The following is a 17,562-nucleotide window of genomic DNA, read 5'->3' as shown; positions in this document are numbered from 1 at the left end:
ACAACCACGTAATTGAATTTACATGTCAATGACCACAAAATCTTTTCCATGATTTTAACATCATCAAGAACTTCTCCACTCTTTTTCATCTCGTTTGCCACCAATTTAACTCGGGTGAAATAATCATCTACGCTTTCTGACGTTTTTATTTTATCATCTCAAATTCAGCTCTAAGGGTTTGCAAACGTATCATTTTCACCTTTTCTGCTTCTTAAGAGATTTTTGCAAAATCTCCCACGCCTCCTATGATGTCTTTACACCAGAGATTTTTTCAAAGGTTGACTCATCAATATTTTGATGAATTACGTTCAACGCTTTGCTATCTCTTTCTTGATTTTTTCTTAGCACTCATTTTTCTTCATTTGATAGAGATGCCTCAGCTGCTGTATTTATTGGTACATCGTAATCGATTTCAACCAGATCCCAACAATCAATTGCATCAAGTAGGACTTTCATCTGGATACTCCAGTTGTCATAATTTGATTTTGTTAATTTTGGGACTTGAAACTGGAACATATTTGACATTGTGGCATGTATAAAACCTAAACTCTGATACCACTTGTTGAAAGCGTAGTAGACTAAAATATTTTTTTAATACACAAGGAATAAAATATTACACACACAAAATAAAACTCTAAGAACTTTTTCACAATAGGTGCTTCAGCACTTCACTTTTCATAAGAGTTTTGCTCTCTATTTTTTCTTTTCTTATACGCTATTTCTTACAACATATCAAAATATATGAGTACATTTATAGCTAACATAGACCGTCATATGAAGCCTTATGAAATTTGTTTTCAAAATGGATTTTGCTTCTTCACTTTAGCCGCCATTGTTGACTAAACTTTATGCAGTTTGATTTCAAATTTGCTGCTTCTTCATCAACTTTAGTGCCGCCATTTTTTACTAAACTTTATGCAATTTGATTCCAAATTTGTTATTTCTTCATCAACTTTAGTGCCGTTATTTTTTACTAAACTTTATGGCTTAATTTGTATTCTAATATTGGTTCCTAGGCTTTCAATTTCAGTAACTACAGACTTAATGACGTAATAAGATGCTAGAAGGATATAATACATATATAAGTGAAGTAACCAAATATTATTTTTGAAGATAATTGGGTTGTATACCCTGGCCCATGTCTTTTATTAAAAGCCCAAAGTGTGATTAAATGAGATCATGAAAAGAGGGTTTGGAAAGGATATGTGTTTTAGTCTTTCAATTCTAGTAAACGGAGAAGAGGGTCCGAGAGACTAGGAAACATCCTTCTGTTGCAATTAAATCGAGGAATAGGTATATACTCTGTTATGCTTATTGATTAAAATTTCTTGTAAAGATGACAAGATTGTTGGACCGTAGTGGTCATGGAAAAATCGACTAGAATTTCCTTCCAGTTCATTTGGTGAGTTGAGATTAGGATTAAGATTAATAAAAATATCAAAGAAATGGGAGAAGATACTTCTTTTCTGTGTTGGACGAAACCATCAAATATTTTGGCGAATTTCGGACCTTGACAGAACTTCTAATTGGTCGAGTATATCTTTTGGGTCTATTAAAATAAACATAAGTCAGTGGTATTAAGAACGTTATTGGGTGTTTGAGAATGGAAACTAAAGTTAGATTAGAACCATAATCACAAAAGTGAATGAAGTTCTCAATTAAGCACTGAAGTAGTTTCGGAACTTGCTACTGTTAGTTGAGTATGTCTTGATGATCTTAGCTCTATATTTGTAGACTGTGAGCTGTTGAATACTCTCGAAACTTGAAGAAAGGGAACTGAATTTAAAGCTTTCAGGTGAGTTAAGACTTGTTCATACCAAATTTCTTTCCCTACGAAGTCATGCTCATAAATAAATGTTTCTTAAGGTTAATTGAGTCTAATTGGAACGAGTAAGCTCATATTTCCTTATTATTAGTCTATTCGGTGCACTATGTGCTCTCTGTTCTAGACTCATAAATTTATGACCTGGGATGCCTGTTGTAAAACTAGCTAACTGATTGATAGTTTATGTGATTGTAAATGTTGTGATTCTAAATGCCAAAGTGCTGGAATGCAAGTGTACCAAATGTGTCGCTGCTATGATTCTATACCATCGGTGAAGTTAATTGTTGTGATCTAAATTAGGTGATCTTAACAACTGAAGTTTAAATTCTTAATAAGGGTTACTAACTTTGCCACTATGAGTCTGTAATGATCTTGAGGATTATTTTCGAAAATTTGTGCGGAATTATCATTTTACCTTTATCATTATGCTTCAGAGTGTTATTTGTTTCAGTTTGTGTAGTTGAATGTGTTGAAGTCTTAATAGATAGTGGATTGGGAAAATTCTTGAGTTTTATAGAGTTAAGATGTAAAAAAGTGATTTTCGGTATCAAACAGAGCTACGAGACTCGGAATGGAATTCTGTCAGTTCCATCAGCTTTGAAATGTGAAAATTGATCTAGGAGAGTCGTCGAAAATAGATTTGGGGTTGATATGTGAATTTGAGCTCTTAAGTTGAAAAGTGAAGTTTTAAATGAATTGGTTTGACTTCAGTCATCGTTTTTAAGATTCGAGCGTCGGATGAGAATTTTGTTAGTTTCATTGCTCCGGAATGTTGGTCTAGTTGAACATTGACTTAGAACCCTGGGACCTTAATCGTCGTTTTGAATTTTTATGCCAAAAATTGAGTCCTAAATGTCAAATTTAATGTAGTAGCATATACAATTTATTTTTATCGGATCTGAAATAATTTTTGAGGGTCCAACTGAGAGCATTTTTGGATTTAGCATTCAGTTATGATCTAATTTCTGGTGCAGGCATTTTTGTTCATCGCACTCGCGTTGAGCCAGGAAATGGTCTTCGCGATCGCAAAGATTGGTTCGCGATCGCAATGGGTTGTTTCTTACCGTGTCTTTTGTGATCGCGAAATTTAATGGATCGCAATTGCGAGGGTCATTTTTTACCTGAACAGTGTTAAGTCGAATTTTCTCCCATTTTTCCTCCATTCCGCCATTGTTACTCATTTGGAAGCTAAGGAGAAGGTGTTTTTGAGCTAATTCGTGGAGAATTTTATCTGGGTAAGCCCTCTTATCTATCTTTTATCAAATTCTCTTAAATTCCTCTTCTTAATCCATTCAAAAATCTAAGTTTCAAATGAATATTTTACCCTCAAAACCTTGATTTCAGATTTCTTTAATTCTTGATGATTTCTTGGTCTATTTTTATAGGTTTTCACCCACAAACTATCCTTGTTGAGTAGAACGTGATTTTGCAATAAAATTTCTGTTTGATCCTTCTCAAAATTAATTAATTTTTGGATTGTTTTACTCCCGATTCTGAAACTTATCAATATGGGTGTCATTGAGCTCCTTATGACGCGTATGCTTCATTCTTGATAGTGGGTTATCATTTCGGGTCTTAAATTCATAGGTCATTCATCCGGTAGAGAGTTCGAGTGTGGTTTCGGCAATTGAGGTAGGCTTGGCTATTCTTCTTGGGGCTGAGTTGGAGTAATTAGTCAAATTTTATGTTCTAGACTTTGGGATAGGGTTGTAGTGCAGTTTGGGACTGATAACTTATGTTGTGATGCCTGTGTGGGGGCTTATATGTGATGTGTAGCCCGTGTAGGGGTTAGGTGATATTTTATATGTGATTGAGATTGTGTAATTTATAACTTAACTGAGTAGAAATGTAAAAAGGTTATTTGACTTGTAATACCCATCTAAGGGGTTGATTTGAGGGTTTTGAGCATGCTTGAGTATTGAGATATTGTTGAGAGAGGGGTGAACACTTAATTTGATGTATTTCCTTCCCATTATTAGCTATTGAGGGTGAAAATCATGCTTAGGTTAAGTTTTGAAAACTTTGTATCTTGTATTACATATTGAGTTGAATACTACCTCCTTGCCTTATATGTTGTAAATGCTTTCATCCTCATTAATATTACTATTGATCATGGGAAAGTTGAGAATTGTGGAAACCCTTTTTGAGAAAGAAAATATGTCACCTTTCATATATCCTTGACCACGAGTAGGTGGCAAGCGGATGAGATATTAGTATCATGAGTCCTTGGACATGAGTTGGGTGGCGAGGTAGTTGATATATTGAGATTGTGATGAGGTATATGATCTGCGAGTCCCTCATGGGTCCTGCTTGGTAGCATAGCTCGACAGGTGTATACGACAGCCTTAATACCACCGCACCCTTATATCATTTTATCATCATAACGCATTGCATTACATTGATACCTGTGACATTTGTTCTATCTGTTTAATTTGTGATAGTGAACTGTATTTATGTGTTTATTTTATTCGCATCATTTTATATAAATCGGCGGCAGCGTAGCCGAAATAGGTCTCTTTTGCGTATAGGTGGAAGCGTTTCTTTGTTTATTTCACAGTTTCTGATTAATTCCTTATACTCATTCGGTTAAACCTACTTAGTACATGTGGAGTCTACTCATTCCTACCTCAGTGTCCTTTTTGATGCAGATACTAACTAGGATGTCCAACGCAGTAGTTGATTCTAGCGGACACATCACCATTCAGATTACTAGTGAGGTATTAGAATTCAGACCGTCATTATTTCTAGCTTTTATTTCTAGTCTTTATTATTACTTGGAGACTTATGATTTATATCATATTCGATCATTTTATTAGATAGTCTTTACACTTATGACACTATGTTTTGAGTTAATTTCATCGTTGTCTTTTTATTGCATTTATTTGTGGCTTGACTTTCCTTTAAGAGTCTCATATGATTTTACTTCTCAGCAGCGGGATGGGATTTGAGATGTGTGTCATCATGACCTCTATTTTTGGGTTGTGACAAATTGGTATCAGAGCCAGGTTCACCGATCTCATAAGTTAAAGAGCAGGTGTCTAGTAGAGTCTTGCGGATCAATACGTAGACTTTTGTAGTTATCTTCGAGAGGCTGCAAGATACTTGTTAGGATAAATTCCTTCTTTTGATTTCTTTCGTGCGAGTTATTTAAATCAAGTGTTGTATACCTCTAATCTATTTTTTCTGCGCAAATGGTGAGGACTAGACCCGAAGTCGCCAAGAGTGAGGCCATACTTGCTACTTGAGCCCCAGTTCATGAGCGAGGCAGAGGACGCGGTGTAGTCAAAGGATGAGGCCGAGCTAAGGGAGAAGCACCTTCTCATGGCCGAGCTAGAGAGACATTGCTTGAGCTGGTGTATGAGCACGGGGATGATTATGAGCAGCAGATTGAGGAGCAGAGGCCATCCCGGCCTCTTGCGGTCCCCGATAGTGCCTCGATGATTCATGAGTTATTGATAATATTATTGGCTAGATTGGATGGTGCTTTGACTCCCGATGTTCTTCCAAGTACTTTAGGCTCTTCTATCGCAGTTCGTACTACGTCACCAGCTCAGGGGCCTAGTGTTGGGTTCCAGACTCCTGGATTTTCTTTTGTGCCTTCTATCATACTCTCGAGGTTTGCAGCTAGTATTGCCATGTTGGTAGATGAATAGAAAAGCTTTGAGAGATTTATTCGGTTGGCACCTCCTAGATTTGATGGCACGGCCAGAGAGGGTACCCTAGACGTGACCGGCACTCGAAAGCCATTTCTGACCTTCAAGCAAACCACCTGATTCAGTCACACTATCATTCAATCACATTCACTCAAAGGAGGGTTCAATCATAACATACTTTTCACAATATGAGGACCGAAGGCCAAACATTATCAACTCAACAAAACAAGTATAATAGGACTCCTCAAGGTAACAGTCCCACCTCCCCACACTCTAGTCTATGAAGCCTCTATCAAAGTCTAGGAGATGCCAATGACAAGCCCATGGCTACCAACAATCAAAATAAGGAGATAAAACGAAACTATACAGGAAGCTCAAGATCCTCCGAAACTAGGAGGACTCACCAAGTAGCTGGAAGTGTGTGGATAATCAACGGTGCGCCGGTTGATGATCTCTGGTACCTATCTCTACATCATGAAACGATGCAGACCAAATGACATCAGTACGTGGAATGTACGAGTATGTAAAATGGCCGGATGAAACAAATATCAAGAAAACACCAATATCAACTCAGGATCTCAACTCATATATATATAACAACTCACTCAAGTGTCCTAAGTCTAACAAGAAATGGTTTAGACGGGACCAATCACAAGCCACTCGACTCAACTGACTCGGAGTACTATCAAGACCTAAATGGGAGTTTCTCTTATTCGACAACCATCACCTATGAGCCAGTGATAGTACAACAATCAGACATTGATACTCCTCCCATGACTCCATGCTCATAAAACTCCCTCCAATCATCTCAAATAAGCCCTTACGGCTAGTTTCATGTGGGACATTGCCAACTCATCAACTCTATTCTCATTTCAACTCAATTAAGTCATAATGGCAAGTCCCATTTAGGACCTCGTCCACTCATCAATTCTATCCTCCAATCAACTCAATCAAGCCTCATTTAGATAAGCATTTATAACCCCTCCTTAGGACTCATCACAACTCTAAGGCTTTAACCCAACAATTCAAGTAGAATAGCACATTCAAGAAAAATTGACTTACGCAACATAATCATATGGTTAAAGAGATCAACAAAACATAATAACAAGTCATCTCCATCAACTCATACTAACATGAAGGTTTTAGGAACTTCTTAGCTCAATAACATCAACACTAATAAAGTCAATTTAATAGGAGACAAAACTCATTCACACATAAACCATACCAAGAAACTCTATTCTCATGGACCTCTAACCTCAAAGCAAGAGTAGGGCACATGGGTGGACTCAACCCATGCTTTGGATAGCCTTACATACCTTAGTGAATACTTGGAGAAAACCTTGATGTCGGGTCTTCAATGGAGAACTCGAATCTTGGAGCTCTTGGAGGTAATTCCTTGTTAGAAATGAAAAAGAAGAAGAGAGAGAGAGAGAGAGACTTCTAGGGCTTTTAGAGAGATAGAGAGTCTGAAAGTTATGTTCCCAAATGCTCAAGGATGATACATATATAATTTGGGACAAATTCTCAAATTGCCCCTTCTCAAAAGTTTTGAAAAATAGGCTAAAATGCTCCTGGCGCGATAGTGGCGCGCCACTGTAGTGCCAAGTCGATTAGGCGTAAAAACCCTGCAACCCAATAGTGGCGCGTCGCGCCAGGGACCAAACTACTGAGGCTATTTTGTGGCACGATAGTGGCGCGTCACGCCACTGCGGCGCCAAGCCCAGATCCCCAATAGTTGCAGCCCAGGCCTAAAATTTCTGTCATGTTAGTTCGTCTTAGGATCGTCATATCTTTTGACTCCGAACTCCAAAATTTATATTTTTGGTGGCGTTGGAAGGAAGACTCGATGACCTTTAATTTAATAGGTCATGGTCCACCCAGATTATCGTACTTCAAAAGATAGGATCATTAGAAGTCAACCCCTTATGCGAACTCCTCCTCAAACTTAGCCACGATGAATCTTTTGGATTTGATTTGGTCTTAGGGGTCCTTCATGACCCCACATCACCTCTAACGCTGCTCAATTTCTCAAATACTCATCTTAACTCATGCAAATGCTCCACAATACTCGAGTTCGACCCTACCCGAATACAAGAAGGGTCCGAATTTTAGGAAAAATTTTGAGGGATGTTACAACTTCGTACCAATTCACAGGGATGGCCAAGTAGTGGCGGAGATCGGTTATTGCCCGTAGGCTTGCTGGTTCCCTTATAATAAGTTGGGAGTATTTTTCAGAGGTATTTCTTGAGAGGTTCGTGCCTTATATCCTTCGTGACCAGAGTAAAGATGAGTTTGATAGATTAGAGTAGGGCCCTTATGCATATCTGAGTACAAGGATCGCTTTCCTGAGTTGTCTCGTTATGCCATATCTAGTATTTCTACTGAGTTTGAGCGGATCCGCAAGTTGGTGAAAGGATTTGCGGGTTATCTTCAAGAGGCTACAACTCTCTTTTTACTATCCGGCAGTACCTTCTAGAGTATTATTGACCACGCCAGGATGATAGAGAGGATTCGGCATGCTAGAAAAGGACCAAAAGGTTCCGTCGATAGGGTCAGTTTGGTGGTCACTCCTCCAAAGGTAGGGAGTATTCGGGTTCAAGTGCCCATGGTTATTAGGGCAGATTGGTTCAGGCAGCTATTTAGGGTTCAGATGGTACCAGTGGATCTAGATTGGGTCAGGCTGGTTATAGTGGTTTTTTGAGCTCCAGAGGACATATTGATACTTCTGGTTATCCTTTACGCATTTCAGGACCTCGAGACTACTTTATGTGTGATGAGTTTGGTCATAAGGCCCAACATTGCCTCAAACATACTTTTTCTACTAGACGGTCCAGGACACTGGCTATTCATTCTACTCCTGCTCCAAACGTTCGAGGTACTACACAAGGCACTAGAGGTGGCACCAAGGGTGCCAAGGGTGGAGCTAGAGGTGACACTCGTGGTGGTTCACAGGCCAGAGGTGACTGTCAGCTATGTTATGCTATGCTATGCTATACTAGGTAGATCTGAGGCAGAGTCCTCTGATGAAGTTATTACAGTTATTGTTCCAATTTGCCACCATCCTGCTTCGGAATTATTTGATCCAAGGTCTACCTATTCTTATGTGTCGACATATTTTGATGTGGATAGTGACTATGTGTGTGAGCCTCTTACTGTGCCTATTATTGTTTCTACCTCGGTAGATGCGTCCTTAGTGGTGGATCGGGTATATCGGAGGTGCTTGGTGATATTTTTGGGTATAGAGACCCGTGTAGACTTGATTTTATTAGCATGCTTAATTTTTATGTGATATTGGGTATGGAATGGTTATCTCCTTATCATGCTATATTAGATTGCTATGAAAAGACCGTGACCTTAGCTTATCTCAGTTTGCCTAACTTAGTATGGAAGGGTAATCCGAGTTCGTATTCGAAGGGGGTGATATATTATATTCGTGTTCGTCATTTGATGGATAAAGGTTGTTTGTCTTATTTGGCTCATTCATATGATCTCACTATAGAGTCGGCTCCTTTAGAGACTACGAGGGTAGTGAGAGAGTTTATGGATGTGTTTCCCACAGACTTATCGGGTGTTCTTCCTGACCATGATATTGATTTTATGATTGATTTAGAGCCGGGCACCAAGTCCATCTCTATTTCTCCTTATCGGATAACTCTGGCAGAGTTGAAGGAGTTAAAAGAACAATTGGAAGATTTGTTGAAGAAGGAGTTTATTCAGCCTAGTATATCGCCGTGTGGTGCACCGTCTTATTCGTGAAGAAAAATGATGGTACTATAAGGATGTGCATTGACTATGACATTTAAACAAAGTTACCATAAAAAACAAGTACCCTCTTCCTTGCATCAATGATTTATTTGACCAGCTTCAGGGTGCATCAGTGTTTTCCAAAATTGATTTGAGGTCGGGATATCACCAATTGAGAGTTTGGGAATTTGATATCCTGAAGACTGCATTCAGGACTCGTTATAGGCATTATGAGTTTGTGGTTATAACCTTCAGGTTGACTAATGCCCCGACCGTTTTTATGAAGTTGATGAATCGGATATTTCGACCTTATTTAGACTCATTTGTGATAGTGTTTATTGATGACATCTTGGTTTATTCCAAGAATGAGGCGGATCATGTTATGCACTTGAGGGAAGTCTTTCAGAGATTGAAAGAGGAGAAGTTGTATGCAAAATTCTCCAAATGTGAGTTTTGGCTCGAGTCTGTGGCATTTTTGGGTCATGTGGTGACCAAGGATGGTATTATGGTCAATCCGGCCAAGGTTGCTGTAATTCGTGATTGGGTTAGGCCTACTTCGGCTATCGAGATTCAGAGTTTTATTGGGTTGGCAAGCTATTATCGTCGGTTTGCTCAAGGCTTATCTTCTATTGCAGCCCTATTGACTAGCCTAACTCAAAAGACCGTGGCATTTTAGTGGACTGATGAATATGAGGCAAGCTTTCAAAAGATCAAGGAGTTATTGGCTTCAGCACCTATTTTAGCCTTACCCGAAGAGGGTGTGACCTTTATTGTATTTTGTGATGCTTTGGGAGTAGGGTTAGATGGCGTATTGATGCAAAAGAGTAGAGTTATAGCTTATGCTTCTCGATAGTTAAAGGTACATGAGAAGAACTATCCTACCCATGACTTAGATTGGCGATGGTGGTATTTGTTCTAAAATTGTGTAGGCACTATATCTATGGTATGCATTGTGAGATTTTTACTAACTACCATAGCCTTAAGTATATATTTTCTCAATCGAATTTGAACATTAGGAAACGTAGGTAGTTGGAGTTATTGAAAGACTACGACATCACCATCCTTTATCATCCGGGCAAAGCAAATGTGGTAGTGGATGCCCTGAGTAGGAAAGCACATAGTATGGGTAGTTTGGCCTTCCTTAAGGCGAATGAGAGGCCCTTGGCTTTGGAGGTTTAGTCATTGGCTAGACAGTTGGTCCGACTTTGACATTTCTACACATCATAGCATTTTAGCCTTTGTGGAGGCTAGATCTACTATGATGGATCAGATTCGCACCCACCAGTTTAAGGATGACAAGTTGAGGGTCATTCGAGAGAAAGTGTTGAGTTGTGAAGAAAAATCAGTCTCTCTTGATTCAGAGGGAGTTTTGAGGATTAATGGTCGCATTTGTGTGCCCAAGGTCGGTGATTGGATACGGATGATATTGGAGAAGGCTCATTGCTCCAAGTATTATATTCACCCGAAAGCGGCGAAGATATTTCATGACTTGAAACAACACTATTAGTGGTGTGGCATAAAGAGGGACATTGTTGATTTTGTGGCTAAGTATCTAAAATTCCAACAAGTATGAGCATCAGAAATCGGGTGGTCCTATACAAAGGATGCCCATTCCTGAATGGAAATGAGAGCGTATTACTATAGACTTTATGTCTGGATTACCTATGGCATTGGATAAGTATGACTCTGTTTGGGTGATTGTGGACCGATTGACCAAATCAACCCATTTCCTTCCGGTGAAGACTAGCTACAATAAGGAGTAGTTAGCTACGATCTATCTTCGTAAGATTGTTAGATTACATAGGGTGCCTATCTCTATTATGTCGGATTGGGGTTCAGTATTCACCTCTTATTTTTGGGAGGCCTTGCAACGTGGTTTGGGTACGCGACTAGAGATCAGTTCAACATTTCATCCCCAGACTGATGGCCAGTCCGAGCAGACTATTCAAGTGTTGGAGGATGTGCTTAGGGCCTATGTGATTGATTTTGGTGTTCGATGGGACCAACACTTGCCCTTAGCAGAGTTTGCATATAATAACAGCTATCACTCTAGCATTCAGATGGCACCATTTGAGGCATTGTATGGTCCTAAATGTCCATCACCCATTGGGTGGTTTGATTCAGTTGTGGTTGATCTATTAGATATTGACTTACTCAGAGATGCTATAGAGCGGGTACGTTTGATTCAGGGTCGACTATTGACAGCTCAGAGTCATCAAAAGAGCTATGCTGACAGGAGGGTTCGTTCTTTAGAGTTCATGGTAGGTGATTGTGTATGGCTTAAAATATCACCCATGAAAGGTGTGATGAGGTTCGGGAAGAAGCACAAGCTTAGTCCGGGGTTTGTTGGCCCGTTTAAGATTCTGAAAAGAATGGGTGGGGTGACTTATGAGTTGGCCTTACCCCCTAGACTATAAGCTATCCATCCGGTGTTTCATGTCTCTATACTTTGCAAGTACATATCGGATAAGTCTCATATAATCTCTTATGATGCAGTAGAGTTGGGTACGAATTTGACTTATAAGGAAGAGCCGGTAGCTATCCTAGACAGACAGATTCATAGGCGCAGAACCAAGGAGATCGCTTCGGTCTAGGTGTAGTGGCGGCATCTGCCTGTTGAGGAGGCGACTTGGGAGTTAGTGTCTGATATGCGAGCCTAGTACCCTCAGCTTTTTGAGACTCCAGGTACTTTCCTTTATCATATGTTCGAGGACAAACATCCTTTTTATTAGTGGATATTGTAATGACCTTGAGAGTCATTTTCAAAAATTTGCAAGAAATTGCCATTTTACCCCTATTATTAGTGCCTCCGAATGTTATTTGTTTAAGTTTGTGCAGTTAAATGTGTTAAAGCCTTAATAGATAGTGGATTGGGCAAATTCCTGAGTTTTTATAGAGTTATGATGTAAAAAAGTGATTTTCGATGATTCCATTAATTCTACGGGTCTCGAAATGAAATTTCATCAATTTCATCATCTCCACAATATGGAAATTGGTCTAGGAGAATCGTCGAAAATAGATTTGGGATTGATATGTGTATTTGAGGTCTTAACTTGAAAAGTGAGGTTTCAAATGAATTGGTTTGACTTCGGTCAACATTTTAAGATCTGAGTGTCGGATAAAAATTCTATCAGTTCTGTTGTGTTCGAAATATCGAGTTTGGTCTGATTGAACATTGACTTAGAGCCCCGGGACCTTAATCGTCGTTTCGAACCTTTAGGCCAAAAATTGATTTTTATGCCAATAAGGGGTTCGGAAGGGTATTTTGGTCAAAAAAACTTTTTTCGGAAATTTAATGATTCCATTGAGTCCTAAATATCAAATTTAGTATAGTAGCATATCCGATTTATTTTTATCAGACCCCAAATGATTTTCAAGGGTCCAACCAAGAACATTTTTAGACTTAGCATTCAACTGTGATCTGGTTTCTGGTGCAGGTATTTTTGTTCATCGCGATCGCGACCTTAGGTCACGGGATCACGTAGAGTCAGGAAAATGGTCTTCACGATCGCAAAGATTATTTCGCGATCGCAATGGGTTTTTTCTTATCGTGTCTTTTGTGATCCCGAACTTTAATGGATCACGATCGTGAGGGTCATTTTTGACCTAAACAGTGTTAAGTCGGATTTTCTCTCATTTTTCCTCAATTCCACCATTGTTACTCATTTAGGAGCTAGGGAGAATGTGTTTTTGAGCTAATTCGTGGAGAATTTTGTCTAGGTAAGCCCTCTTATCTATCTTTTATCAAATTCTCCTAAATTCCTCTTCTTAATTAATTCAAAAATCTAAGTTTCAAATGAAGATTTTACCCCCCAAAACCTTGATTTTGGATTTCTTTACTTCTTGATGATTTCTTGGTCTATTTTTATGGGGTTTTCACTCACAAACTCCCCTCAATGAGTAGAACGTGATTTTGCAATAAAATTTTAGATTTGACCATTTTCAAAATTAATTAATTTTTGGACTGTTTTATCCACGGTTCTGAAATCTATCAATATGGGTGTCATTGGGCTCCTTATGACGCATATGTTTCATTCTTAATAGTGGGTTATCATTTCGAGCGTTGAATTCAGAGGTCGTTCATCTGGTAGAGCGTCGAGTGCGGTTTTGACAATTGAGGTAGGTTTGGCTATCCTTCTTGGGGTTGAGTTAGGGTAATTAGTCAAATTCTATGTTCTAGACTTTGGATGGTGTTGTAGTGTAGTTTGGGACTGATAACTTCTATTGTGATGCTCGTGTGGGGCTTATATGTGATGTGTAACCCGTGTGGGGGCCTTATGTGATAATTTATCTGTGATTGAGACTGTGTAATTTATGACTTAACTGAGTAAAAATGTGAAAAGGTTATTTGACTTGTAATGCCCATCTGAGGGGTTGAGTTGATGGTTTGAGCATGCCTGAGGATTGAGATATTGTTGAGAGATTGGTGAATACTTAATTTGAGGTATTTCCTTCCTATTACTAGATATTGAGGGTGAAAATCATGCTTAGGTTAAGTTTTGAGAACTTTGAACTCTGTATTACATGTTGAGTTGAATATTACTTCTATGCCTTATATGTTGTAAATGCATTCATCCTCATTCATATTATCATTGATCATGGGGAAGTTGAGAATTGTGAAAACCTTTTTTGAGAAAGAAAATGTGACACCTTTCATATGTCCTTGACCATGAGTAGGTGGTAAGCAAATGAGATATTAGTATCATGAATCCTTGGCCATGAGTTGGGTGGCGAGATAGTTGATACATTGAGATTGTGATGAGGTGTATGGTTTGTGAGACTCCCATGGGTCCTGCTTGGTAGCACAGCTCGACGGGTGTATACGACAAGTTGTGCGACAACCTTGATCCCACCGTACCCTCATATTATTTCATCATCATAATGCATTGCATTGCATTGATACCTGTGATATTTTTTCTATCTGTTTAATTTGTGATATTGAATTATATTTACGTGTTTACTTTATTTGTGTCGTTCTATATAAATTGGCAGTAGCATAGTCGGAGTAGGACTTTTCTGCGTGCAGGTGGAAGCATTCCTTAGTTTATTTCATAGTATCTAATTAATTTCTTATACTCAGTCGGTTAAACCTACTGAGTACATGTGGAGTGTACTCACCCCTACTTCAGTGTCCCTTTTGATGCATATACTAGTCAGGGTATCCAGCACGGTAGTTGATTCTAGCGGACACATCACCATTCAGATTAATGGTGAGGTCTTGTGATTCGGACCGCCATTATTTCTAGCTTTTATTTCTAGTCTTTATTATTACTCAAAGATTTATGATTGTCAGATTTGATCATTTTATTAGATGCTCTTTACACTAATGACACCCGGTTTTGGGTTAATTTCATCTTTGTTCTTTTATTGCGTTTATTTGTGGCCTAACTTTCCTTTAGGAGTCTCATATGGTTTTGCTTTTCGGCTTAAACATAGGAATGGGATTTGGAATGTGTGCCATCATGACCTCCGTTCTTGGATTGTGACAGAGTCACAACATGAATGGTGGTCGTATGAAGGGTCACGAGCAGCCGTACAAAGGGTTGCTAATATTACCATTACGAGGAACAAAAGATTTGGTGGTTGTATAAAGGGCCACGAGTAACCGTATAAAGGGTTACTAATTGTCACAATTGAGCATAAGAGGAATTCAATTGACTAATACATGTGAAAAGAATAAATTTATGCACAAAGTTATAAGCTTTAGTGATTGTTTTCTTGCTTCACACTTGTAAAACACTTTATGATGAATTATGATTTTATATCAAGATCTCATTTAGACTTTAGTAAGGAGAATGTTGATACTTACTGAGTATCGTTAGTGGTGTATTGACGTTCTCTTTGTGGAACTTACATTGACCTATGCCAATGTAGACGCAGGTGTTATAGACGAGAAGACTACGGGCTAGGCCGTGTTATTTCGGAAGTTGATTTGGTGAGCTCCACCTTTGAATGAGGAGTTTCTTCTCTTTCAGTTAAATAATTTTATTGCTTTATTCAGTATTTGTTTTGGGGAATAGTCAGGAGATTTATGTCTTGTGCATTCCTTTTAGCAACTCCATAGAAGCTTCATAGACGTGTTTTAGTTGGTTTTATGGTTGATCACGTTACTTGGGATTATTTTAAGTACATTTTAATATTTATTGATTTCGATCTTTATTTGGATTATTTTAAGAATTGTTAAGTTCGATTTTTATTCTATCAAAGGGATTAGTTATATGTTTTTATATATGGATGTGAGTCAATGATATGAGGTACATGTTAGAACAATCAAGCTGGTTCGCTCGGTCAAGTAGGGCACCGGGTGCGGGTCACAACCTTTTGTAGAGAACGGCTCATGACAAAATCGTTTCAGTCTAAGATGGTTGCTTACATTGAGCATCCAATACATTTTTTTTTAAAGTACTTATACATATTTTTTAAAAAAAATCATATGTACTTCTACATTTCTTCTTTTAAAAAAAAAACATGTATGAAGTAAAAAAATCTAATATTTAAAGTGCCTGTTAGTTTCCACTTTTCTAGGGGAATGTAATAATTTTTCGAAATAGTTTTTCTTAAGTGGAAAATTGTATTTTCTTATTTATCTCCTAATAATTTGAGCCTCTATTATTATTTATTTTATATTCATCATTTTTATTCCGTATTTTATTATTTTTATTTTCAATATTAAACTTTCTCTTACAAAACTCATTGAAAGAACAAAATTTATTTTTTGGTATCGTTTTAAAATTTTATGAAGTGCAACAAGCCAACAAGTAATCATTATATTGAAGAAGCACAACATTATTTTGATATCTTTATATCAACTTATTAAGTTTTTGAGTCAGGTTATTATTCTAACTTTATTTTATAGTTTTTCTTGAAAAATTGTTATTGTTGATACTCTCAGTTCATAAGGATATATATTCTAAGTCATTATTGAAATTTATTTAATTTAAATATATCAACTAGAAAATATGATTCGTCTTTACAAAAAGAGAGAAAACTTGAAGAATTAAGTAAATCTCAAAAGGATCCCTTGAGAGATTTTAACGAACAATAAAAAATTTGAATCGAAAAATAAGGAATGATCATCTTTAAATTAACAAGTCGGCAATAAATGTCACGTCCGAGAGGGTACCCTAGGAGTGCCGGCACTCGGAGACCATTGCTGGCCCCAAGCGAACCACTTGGTTCAATCACTCATTCAGTCACATCAGCGGAAAATTTAATATAACTCGAAAGAAAAAAAAAATTAAATAACAATCTTATATAAGTAAATCTCATCTCATAAAAATATATTTTTCAAAACAAACTCAAATGAGACATCAACTCCAATCTACACAATTTAACTCTATGAAGCCTCTATCAACTATCAAGAAGGTGCCGAGACAAGCCCACGACTACCTCAAAAAAATATTCTTAAGTAATGACTAAAATATATGTGATTCCTCAAAAAGTAAGGAGGTCTCACCCCTATCAAGAATGGAAGAATCCTCGACGATGCGCTTGTTAATGATCTCTAGCACCTGTATCTGCATCATAAAACGATGCAGGCCAAATAACGTCAGTACGTGGAATGTACGAGTATGTAATATATTTGAAAGAAAACTTACTCAAAGATACTCAACTCAACTCAAGGGACTCAACGCTGAAAATAACTCAACTCAATACAGATGCAAGTTCAAAAATATGCAATGTCTTTCAATCCTCTCTATCATAGTTTTTCAAATCAACCCAATTGTATGCAATCTTAATTAAATCAAATCATTCATTTTGTATTATTATTAGGGAGTTTTTCTAACCGACAACCATCACCATATGAGCTAGTGATGTACAACAAAGCGGTGTCGTTGCCACACCCGTCCAATACTTTGTTAGGATAAGGGATGAATCACTATCATTGGATCCACAATCAATCAAAGTCCATCGTTTTGGGACTTAAGAGGTTTAACCCTCCATCCTAAACTAGCTACGTAGTTTATGTGGTTCGAGTTATATATCAGGTAAATATTCAAATTATATCATCTGGTCTCATTCGACCCTTTTCAAAACTCAATCTCATCTGGAATCATCATGCTTTATCATTTAAAAACATGCTTTCAAACTCAATCAGATCTCCTCAAAACTCTATCTCAAATAATCATATATACTCAAAATATTCATATTTAAATAATAATTTTAGAGACTTCTTAGACTTAACTCATATGAAAACTCAAACTCATGTAAAATCAATGTTCATGCTCAAATCATCAAGTTCTTTCAGTAAAATATGCTTTCAAGATCATTCACATCTCGTCAAAACTCTTTCTCAATTTCAATCTGACATGCCCTGGGAGGGTACCCTAGACGTAACCG

At 37.7% G+C, this 17,562-nt stretch overlaps 1 long non-coding RNA gene across 2 annotated transcripts; it reads left to right on the top strand.

Moving 5' to 3' along the window:
* Window positions 1-1,202: 1,202 nt before the first annotated feature.
* On the top strand, window positions 1,203-15,329 carry LOC129885089 (uncharacterized). Of its 2 annotated transcripts, none has more exons than XR_008766052.1 (4): window positions 1,203-1,293; window positions 1,735-1,795; window positions 4,457-4,542; window positions 15,097-15,329. It is a non-coding gene; the product is annotated as an uncharacterized LOC129885089 (long non-coding RNA). The 2 variants fall into 2 exon arrangements; XR_008766053.1 differs by lacking the exon at window positions 15,097-15,329 and adding an exon at window positions 14,659-14,959 and having other exon boundaries at window positions 4,474-4,542.
* Window positions 15,330-17,562: the final 2,233 nt, after the last annotated feature.

Source organism: Solanum dulcamara, chromosome 4 (genome assembly GCF_947179165.1).
Source record: "Solanum dulcamara chromosome 4, daSolDulc1.2, whole genome shotgun sequence".
NCBI lineage: Eukaryota > Viridiplantae > Streptophyta > Magnoliopsida > Solanales > Solanaceae > Solanum > Solanum dulcamara.
The sequence above is the reverse complement of the archived record's forward strand: the minus strand, read 5'-3'. Positions and strand labels throughout refer to the sequence as shown.